Raw genomic sequence first — 9,081 nt, 5'->3', positions numbered from 1 at the left:
GCTTTTTAGACAAAAACAACTTAAATAAGCTGAGAAAAGCTAATTATTTAAAAGTTAGGAAAAACATACTTTTGATTTCTACTTTTTAATTATCAGCTTTCAACTTACAATAAGCTGCACGAAACAGTACGTTAATAGAATTGAAAATGATGGTGAGTTGAGTGGGTGATAGTGGCAATGGAGCTGATAATGATGGGTGATAATGACTGATTTTTATAGAGATGGTAAAAATGGCAAAGGAGAATGGTAGAAGAAGAGGGTAAGAGTAAAATGATGATTTTATATTTTTAGTTAAGGGTATTAAAGTCTTTTCCTATTTGCCATTACTCCCGTTAGTAGACAAATGCTGACATGAGAGGTCAACTGTAATTTCTAAAATGTCAGAGAAGGGCTTGTATTAAACTTAAACTTCAAAGGATGTAAATGTAATTTATCCAAATTCTAATTCTATTGCCTATCTCCAACGTTCCAAATCCTAACCTACACCCTCCTCTTGACACCCCAACCTCTCCTCACTCTCCCTACAACCCCTTTGATAGAGTGAGAAATTGAGCACATGAGAGAGAGAGAGACAGAGAATTACGTAAAGCATAAATGAGAAAAGAAAAATCCAAGTAACCAATAGAGACAGCAATGGCGCTTCTCCAGCAATGAAATGACTTGGAATTGAATCCACCTTTCCTTGGAGATCAATAACAATTAAGGCTTGTATCTGAAAAAGAATGAGAAAAAAAACAAATATGAATTTAGGATTGAAATGAATCTCAATAAGCAAGTTTTCCGCTTGAAGGAGCAGTGTCCTCTTTTTTAAGGCCAGATGCTTCATGCTTTCTTTGCCCAAGCAGGAGCTCTATCTGGCTCATAACAGTTACCATAAAAAAGTTCTTCCCCTGCACTAATTCCTTCTTTAACAAATATCCCCAACCTATGATCCCCGGTGTAATAACCCCGACCTCCGATTAATGCTAAACCATGATTATTTATGCCTAACAGTAATTTAGAGGGACTCCGGAATTAAATTACATATATATTGCATTATCTTTGTGTTTTTATCTGTTTGCCATAAAATGATCTGTTCATGTTTTATGTTTTAAACTGCAAATTGAAAGCTTTATCGGCGCCCGAGTCCGAAATTGATTAGTGTTTTGTGTTAATTAGAATTAATGTGATTTTATGGTAAATTTAGTTGAAATTTGATTTGGTATGATTAAATTGGATTAAATAAGCTAAATTACATTAGTTGGACTTATCTACCATTTTGCCCTTGAGTGGGCCACTTTCTCACACATTGTTTAGAGTTGATTCATACACCATTTTCAGCCTTTTTCCTTGCCAAAACCATGAGAGAGAGGGAGTGAGGGAGGAGATTGAATTCATCTAGAGAATTGGCTTGGAACTTAGGAGAATTGAAGAGGCTTTGCAAATTTGAGCCCCTAGACTTGGAATTCAAGACTTATGGTAGGAGATTCCCCTTTCAATTGTGAATTTAAGATTAATTCTTACATGGTTCATGGAAGATTAGAGTTTAAAGTCTAGAATTTATTTAAAGAGTTGGATTTGAGAGTGAATTCATGCATGCATGCGCATATTCTTGGATTTTGGAGTTGTTCTTCATGAATTTCCACATGCATGTCCACATTTTTGTTATAGTCCATGAATTCATCCTATTCTTGAGCTTAATCTTACTTTGGATCATGTTTTGGAGCATTAGAAGTCATGAGAATTCATGCATGTTACATTTAAGTTATTTTCTTGAAATTTTATTTGAAATTGTGTTTAATTGACTCACTTTTGGGCTTTGATTTTACAAATTGATCTTTGAAACCTCTTATACTATGAGTTTACAAGTGTTTTCCAGAAAATGGGCCCAAAGGGTTGAGATTTGAGGTGTTGAATGCTTGGTTTGAGCTTGGGAGATAAATCTGGAAATTCCAGAATTTGGCTTTCTCACTCGAGCAAAGGATTCCACGCTCGAGCGACCATCATTTGTTCAGAGCTCCGCTCGAGCGAAGGATTGATGGCTCGAGCGTAAATTGCAAGCTCTCAGGTTTTTGCTGCACGCAAACGCACGCTCGAGTGACAAGACCTACGCTCGAGCGAAGAGCTGCATCTCACGCTTGAACGAGCATCGAGCGGGCATCGAGCGTAAAATTTCAACAACCAGTACTTTTGCATTTTTACAGACCGCTCGAGCGAAGGAGTCTACGCTCGAGCGATCCCTCTGTTTTGACAAACTCGCTTGAGCGAAAGAAGCCACGCTCAAGCGAGACCCCTGTTTTCAGCATGTTTTGAAAAATGTTTTCCAAGGCATCTTTGCATCCTCGTTCCATCCTAGGCATTCCTAGGCCATGTTTAAGACTTTTTAGTGAGGATTTAAGGTTAGAAACACACTAAGAACCAACGACGTAAGTTTTGTACAATTAGAGTGTGTGTTTCAAGTGTGTGTCCGTTATGTGTTATGTAGGTCACGTGCCGCGTATCGTGTAATCAATCTGTTTTGTTTTTCTGTTTCAAGGCCAATTGTGAGTAATAATTTAGTAAAGTTATGTTCAAACTGCATCTACTTTCTATGTGATAAAATAAGATCTATTTTCCGAAATGATATGTTATGTACAATGAATGATTGTTCAATTTCTGATATGTATTCATGATATCCTTAGCATCATATGATATCTGTTAGCTGTTACCCGGTATCGGAGGTTCCTTTATGGAACTTATTTCTATCTACACTCTGTTACCCGTACCGGAGGCCCTATCACGGGGGCTTAGCTTCTGTTCTATTCTGTTGCCCGGATCCGGAGGTTCCTTAATAAAACTGGTTATTCGTAACCTCACGTGTATACGTTCTATTCTGTTCTGTTAATGCTAATGGATGTATCACGTAAACTTAATCATGACTTATGATTTCTGTCTGTATATGATCGGGACAAATGATGAATTTGATACAAATCTGAATTATGATTTCTGAATCTGTACGAACTCATTTATTAAAACCCTTTACTTTATTATTATTCACTGGGCTTTCGGTCACAGTTTATATTATGTATGTAGGTGAGCCGGCACATGACTAGAGCCAGAGTTGACGGCCTTCTGTTTCGTTTTTGTCAGCCTACTGTTGTGCCTCCTGAGGAGGTTCCGAACAAAGCCCAAGGCCATGGCTGTTTTTGTATTCATGCTAGTCTTTGTGTATACTCTGTAAATTCAGGTCTTGGGAAGTACATTCCGTAAATACCTTGCAAATATTATGTATCTGGACTGGCATGTTTATGTATATATAAATAAGTTTTGAAATGTTTTGTCCCATGTACATTATCACAGCTCATTAGACCTTATCTATTTTGTATTATTGCTTCCGCAACCCCTTATTATTTGCTAATCTGTTCAGAGGTCTTTGGTAATCCACGGATTACTGGCTGGTTACGGTGCTAAACCTACAGGGGCAGGTTTGGGTCGTGACACCCGACCACCATAATGACTTGAAAAAAAAATTGTTGATTGCTTCTGAAGACAAATTGGCAAAATCTACAATATTATAATTGTATGGTTCATTAAAAATAATAATAAAAAAAATAACACTCCAATTGTTTCAAGAGATTTTTTTTCTAATGGAAAACTTTTTTCCTATGTTTGGTTGCTGACTTTGAAACTTACGTGCTAGTAGGGGTGTTAGTGGTGGTGATGACAAAGTGGAGGGGGTGGGGTGGGGTGGGGTGGGGTGGGCTTGAGGTGGACCTTTTATAAGTGAAAAACATTTTTAAGGCTAGATAAGTTTTTTTTATGTTGACTTTTGTTTTTCATTGTACCAAATACTTAGAAATACAAAAAACATTTTCCAAACAAAGTAAAAACTAAAATGCTATGATAAAACCCCATTATTATGGCGGTTCAATCAAAAGGTTACCTTTTTATAGCAATTTGGATCCAGAGAATGGTTGGCAAACTTCAATTTATCACCCTTCCGTTGAACTGTATTTATGTTTGCCAACACTATTTTGAAGAGTAGCAAAAGATGAAACCCAAACAAGAGAAACACCAAGCCAAAGCAATCACAGAAATACATTTTGTCACCTTCAAGAAAGCACCCCAGCCAGATACATCAGATCTTCCAAGCAAAACCTGTACAAGTATGGAATTCAACCAAACTATTGCAAAGTTTAAGCTAATAAATATATATCCTGTAAGTTTTGGTGGTTACGTCCTACCAAAGTATTGGTGAGCCCAGTGCAACCTAATTGTCACAAAATCAGTATCCATCAGAACATGTTAATGCAGAAGTAAATAAATAAAAAGTCAACGAGATCATCAACATTTATGCCTTGAGAAATGAAAGATACAGTGGGGCAAAAAATGGGTCATCCAAAATGAAGAGTTCTCCCGCATTAAGTACAATCAAAATATGTCGCAACAACTCACTGCTGCAACTGCCAATTTCACTACATTGCTGCACAAGATTGTAAGAAAGCCACAACATATCAGCCAAGAATAATCTTCCCCTTCAGCGTCGACGGTCACACCATGTAATTTAGAATTTGATTAATGAAAAAGGGACCACCATTTCAACAAGCATAATGGTTGCTTCCACAGTCCCACATTCTTACATTAGTGTCCAATCGATGTTACTGTTGGGTTGTGGAAGCAGCCAGTGGCTGCAGAAATTCTTCAAAAGTTTTGATTCAATACCCTGGATCCACAAGATATTATTAACATTATCGACAACAAAACTTCACAATCTCTTTGAACTAACACAAAACCCAATTTTCATCATTATAACCACATAAGAAATCCAGTTCAACAATGAATCATCATACAATATTTCTCATCAGAAGATGATACTATTACTAAAGCTATGCTCATCAGTTTACAGAAAAATCACAAACCCTCGAATAATACTGAAGAAAGGAGGCAAATGAGGGACATGCTCCTTCAAATAAGAATGAGGCGAATGGGGAATTTGGGGGAGCACACCTTTCCCTAGAAAGGAAACCTAAAGGAAGCTCAAGCAAAAGATTCCCAACCTCAAACTTGATAGAATGAGGTGATAAAGCGTACACATCCCGAAGTTGAAAGAGGGTGTTTTTTCTCTAGTTTTGTTTTAGTTGTGGTGGTGTCTTCGGTTTTTGTTCGCATTTTGTGCCTTCTCCTCTTGCTGTAAGAGGATGTTTCAGTATTTTTATTTGGTTGAGACTTGAGGCCATTATCTTTATTTGGTCATATCTAAGTGTGTCCTTCCCAGTCTTGTATCTTAAGCCTTGTTGTGTATCTTTCACTTTTCTGGTAATAAAACACTTCAAAATTTTAAAATAAAAAATAAAAAAAGAACAACTTCAATTGGTAGCATTTAAGGAATTACCTTCGTTTTTGGGATCATCCCCACTATTCCAAATTAGAAAAAAGCCCACAACAAGAAAGACAAGTAAAAATGACTAGTGAAAGCCTCTTGGAAATAATAAAATTCTCCGTGGCATTTATGGTTGAACAGCCTCCACGGGAGATAATTGAAGGGTGGTTCTAGAAAGAAAAATTGCAACTGAGGTGCTTGATTAGTACCAATTAGATGGTTGTAGCTTGTTTTCAGATCTGGAAAGCCTCAACTCAACAAGGCATTTCTCTCTTCAACAATTAATTTTCAAAGACAAGTAACACAGAAATGACAAGTTGCTTCTCCAACTATAATACAACAGTGAAATAGAAGGAAAACAGAGTAAAATCATGATTACCTTTTGCTGTTGTTTGAGAAGAAGCTTCATGTTCCTACATTCATAATTATCACCTGTTTGGGAAGGAACCCCAAGAGTGCCATCACCGCAACTGCAAGACCATTTTCAAAAGGCAAAAATACTGTAGAAAGTCGTACAATAAGATAGAGAGAGAGAGAGAGTAGCTATAGAAACGTAAAGACAAAAGCAGAGTAAACAATCATAAACCATAGAATATACAGATCCATAACTTCAAATTTTGAAAATGTGTCCGTGCATACGAGTATTATCAATTTATCATAGTATGACAAGTCAGAATTTTTTATTTTCATTAAATTTTTTAAACAAAAAAAGCCTAAGTTTGACAATTTGATCCAGAATCCAATGACACTGCAAGCTCTGCTTGGACTAATTTTTATCATTGAAGATCAAGTTAAAATACCATGCTAAATGATATCATACCCGAAACCCAATTAAATTCCAACTCCACTTGCTAGACTGCTAGTTTTTAAAGCCAAAATTGAGGAGAATGTAAGACAAACATTGACCATGCCCAGAACCTTGCTCTAGCTCAAGTGCAAAGCCAAATTCGTCACTATATAACATGTTGTACAGGGTTTTTTTTATTAATTACCCATGCATCAAAGCCAGAGTCTACATTGGGCATCCTTATTTCCATATCTCATCCTTAGATTGGATGAATTTCTGTTATTACCCATTTTGCCACTCTAAACTTAATTTCAATTTCAACACGACCTTTGCTAATTAACAAAATTTTTAGTTTCAGACATTCAGTGCTCCAAAAAGTTCAACCTCCACATTTTACTCAATAGGTTGAACTCGATGAAATTATTTCCCAAATTGCACATGCTGCAATGCAAGCCTCCAAAGCTAGTTTTCACCAGCATCTACAAAGTTGTAGAACGGAAAGATCTGGATCAAAAACAATATACTCACCTCACCTGACACAGCAATTCCTGCAAACATCTGGATCACATTCTAGGTCTGCAGCGATGGATGGACATTGGCGACTCTGACACTGACTTTTTGGACAATGACAGCCTCTAAACTGATTCTTGCAGATCTTAACAAGAAAGAAAATATGGCATTTTAAAAGCATTGAGGCATGTCAACTAAGATAGGATAAAAATATATAGAAATAAAATAAGTGATAAATGTTTTTTATCTGATGAACAAAAGAGGGGAATATAAAACAACCATATAATAATAATCATAATCATCATCATCATCATCGTGATAATGATAATGATAATAATAATGCTTATTCCTGCTGAGGAATGGCAAAGGCTAACCCGCAGTATTTTTCACAGCAGGTCTCCATTACTTTCGTCAATACCATTTTGCATATTAATTGCATCTTTATGCCTCTTTGTCAGTAGGTCTATGCTTTTATCAGCACCGATTGCCTTATTGTTTCTTCTTTCCAATGATAACTTGTAAAGATGATTGTTGATGTAACCTGCTTTCTTCCATTCTTTTCTGAATGGAAAACTAGTAAAAATAAATCATTTATAGAGATATTATGAAGGCAGTATTCACAAGCATAATTAGCTAAACTACTAAAAGTGGCAGGCAAGGATGCACCTTTATATATATACACACTGATCAACAGCAACTTGTTTCTTTAAAGAATCAATAACTGATAAAATTTCTTTAGGACCTGGACTCATTTCTTGCATCCCCACCATCTATGAAAAATCAACATGAGTTAACATCTTAAAGACAATGAATGACACATAATGCAGTAAATAGTAAAAAAGGAAAACTTTAAACCAGATAGATGGGATTGAAGAAGTATTAACAGTTTTACAGTCAATGCATGAACACATGCTTAAAAAAAGTTAGGAGGAAATATTTTGTGAAGAAGTTGACAAACATAAGTATAAAACAAAAAATTCAAATCCATGTGATGAAGTTGAATCTGCATATTTCAGCAAGAAACCATAAGCATGTGTATTCCACTACATGCCAACTCTAGAGGCCAGGTACTGCACATGAAGTGAAACTTTTTCATTTATTTTATATTATATAATTTTCCCCCTCATTTCTGTTGAATTGACAAGTTCCATACCTTGGTCTTGTTTGAGTGTGTCCCACATCGCCTGGAGTTGTCCTATCTGTGCTAGTTATAAGATTTCAGTTTCCATCTCCTTAATACCTGGGTTTTAAGGAGAAGTGTGGGCTGAGCTTTTCAATTTGGTATCAAAGTTTGATAGGGCTTGTGACTGGTGTGCCGTTTGTTCGGCTAGTATATGTTGTGGTCCAGGAGGGTGTGTTGGAATGTGTCCCACATCGCCTGAAGTTGGTGTGTTGGAATGTGTCCCACATCTCCAAGAGGGTTTCTTGTGTTGGAATAGTATATGTTGTGGTCCAGGAGGGTGTGTTGGAATGTGTCCCACATCTCCAAATGTGTCCCACATCTCCAAGAGGGTTTCTTGTGTTGGAATGTGTCCCCCATCGCCTGGAGTTGGTGTGTTGGAATGCGTCCCACATCTCCAGGAGGGTTTCTTGTGTTGGAATGTGTCCCACATCGCCTGGAGTTGCCCCCATCGCCTGGAGTTGGTGTGTTGGAATGTGTCCCACATCTCCAGGAGGGTGTGTTGGAATGTATCCCACATCGCCTGGAGTTGCCCCATCTGTCTATCTGTGCTAATTATAAGGTTTCAGTTTCTTGTGTTGGAACGTGTCCCACATCGCCTAGAGTTGCCCCCATCTATGCTAGTTATAAGGTTTTAGTTTCTCTCTCCTTAATACCTGGGCTAGTTATAAGGTTTCAGTTGAGAAGTGTGGGTTGGGCTTTTCAATTGGTCTTTCCATATTCAAATGTAGACATAACAAAGCATAATGGTCCCATCCCACGTCTTAATCCACCATGTAGTAACCCATTATGAAAATTGTTCTCCAAGCCTTTACACAATTTCCTAATTCAGCTTTGGATTGTTCAATGCAGGTTTTCACTAAAATCATAATGATTTTCCACATCCACTTGAAGTAAATTCAATATTCCAATGAAAAATCAGCTCTTTTAAATGTACAGTGGTGTAGCATACCAATTTTCTCCCTCATGAAGCAACATTGTGTACAGAAATGAAAAATAATTAGGATCAAGCAACAACAACTCAATGATAACCTAGTTCAGCAAAAATAAATAACTCTACTCAACAAAGCGCTGTGTAAACCATTTGGTTTGAGCTGCGTGAATCCAATTTTGCATTCTGCTACATGAAAGACATAATTCTTGTTAAACAAACACAAGCTGCCTTGTCTTCATTACAGACAACCTGCATACATAATGATTTCCAAGTTGGAACAGATTTACTATTGTTTTCCTGAATAACCCATAAAGCATGCATCCAGCACCCAA

The 9,081-nt window shown here is 36.9% G+C and overlaps 1 pseudogene; it reads right to left on the bottom strand.

Annotated features, from left to right (window-relative positions):
* Window positions 1-764: 764 nt before the first annotated feature.
* On the bottom strand, window positions 765-7,806 carry LOC114265172 (histone-lysine N-methyltransferase CLF-like; annotated as a pseudogene).
* Between the last annotated feature and the right edge of the window lie 1,275 nt (window positions 7,807-9,081).

The sequence above is a fragment of the Camellia sinensis genome, chromosome 1 (genome assembly GCF_055761805.1).
Source record: "Camellia sinensis isolate YWXY chromosome 1, ASM5576180v1, whole genome shotgun sequence".
NCBI classification, from domain to species: Eukaryota; Viridiplantae; Streptophyta; class Magnoliopsida; order Ericales; family Theaceae; genus Camellia; species Camellia sinensis.
This window is presented reverse-complemented; position numbering and strand designations above follow the sequence as displayed.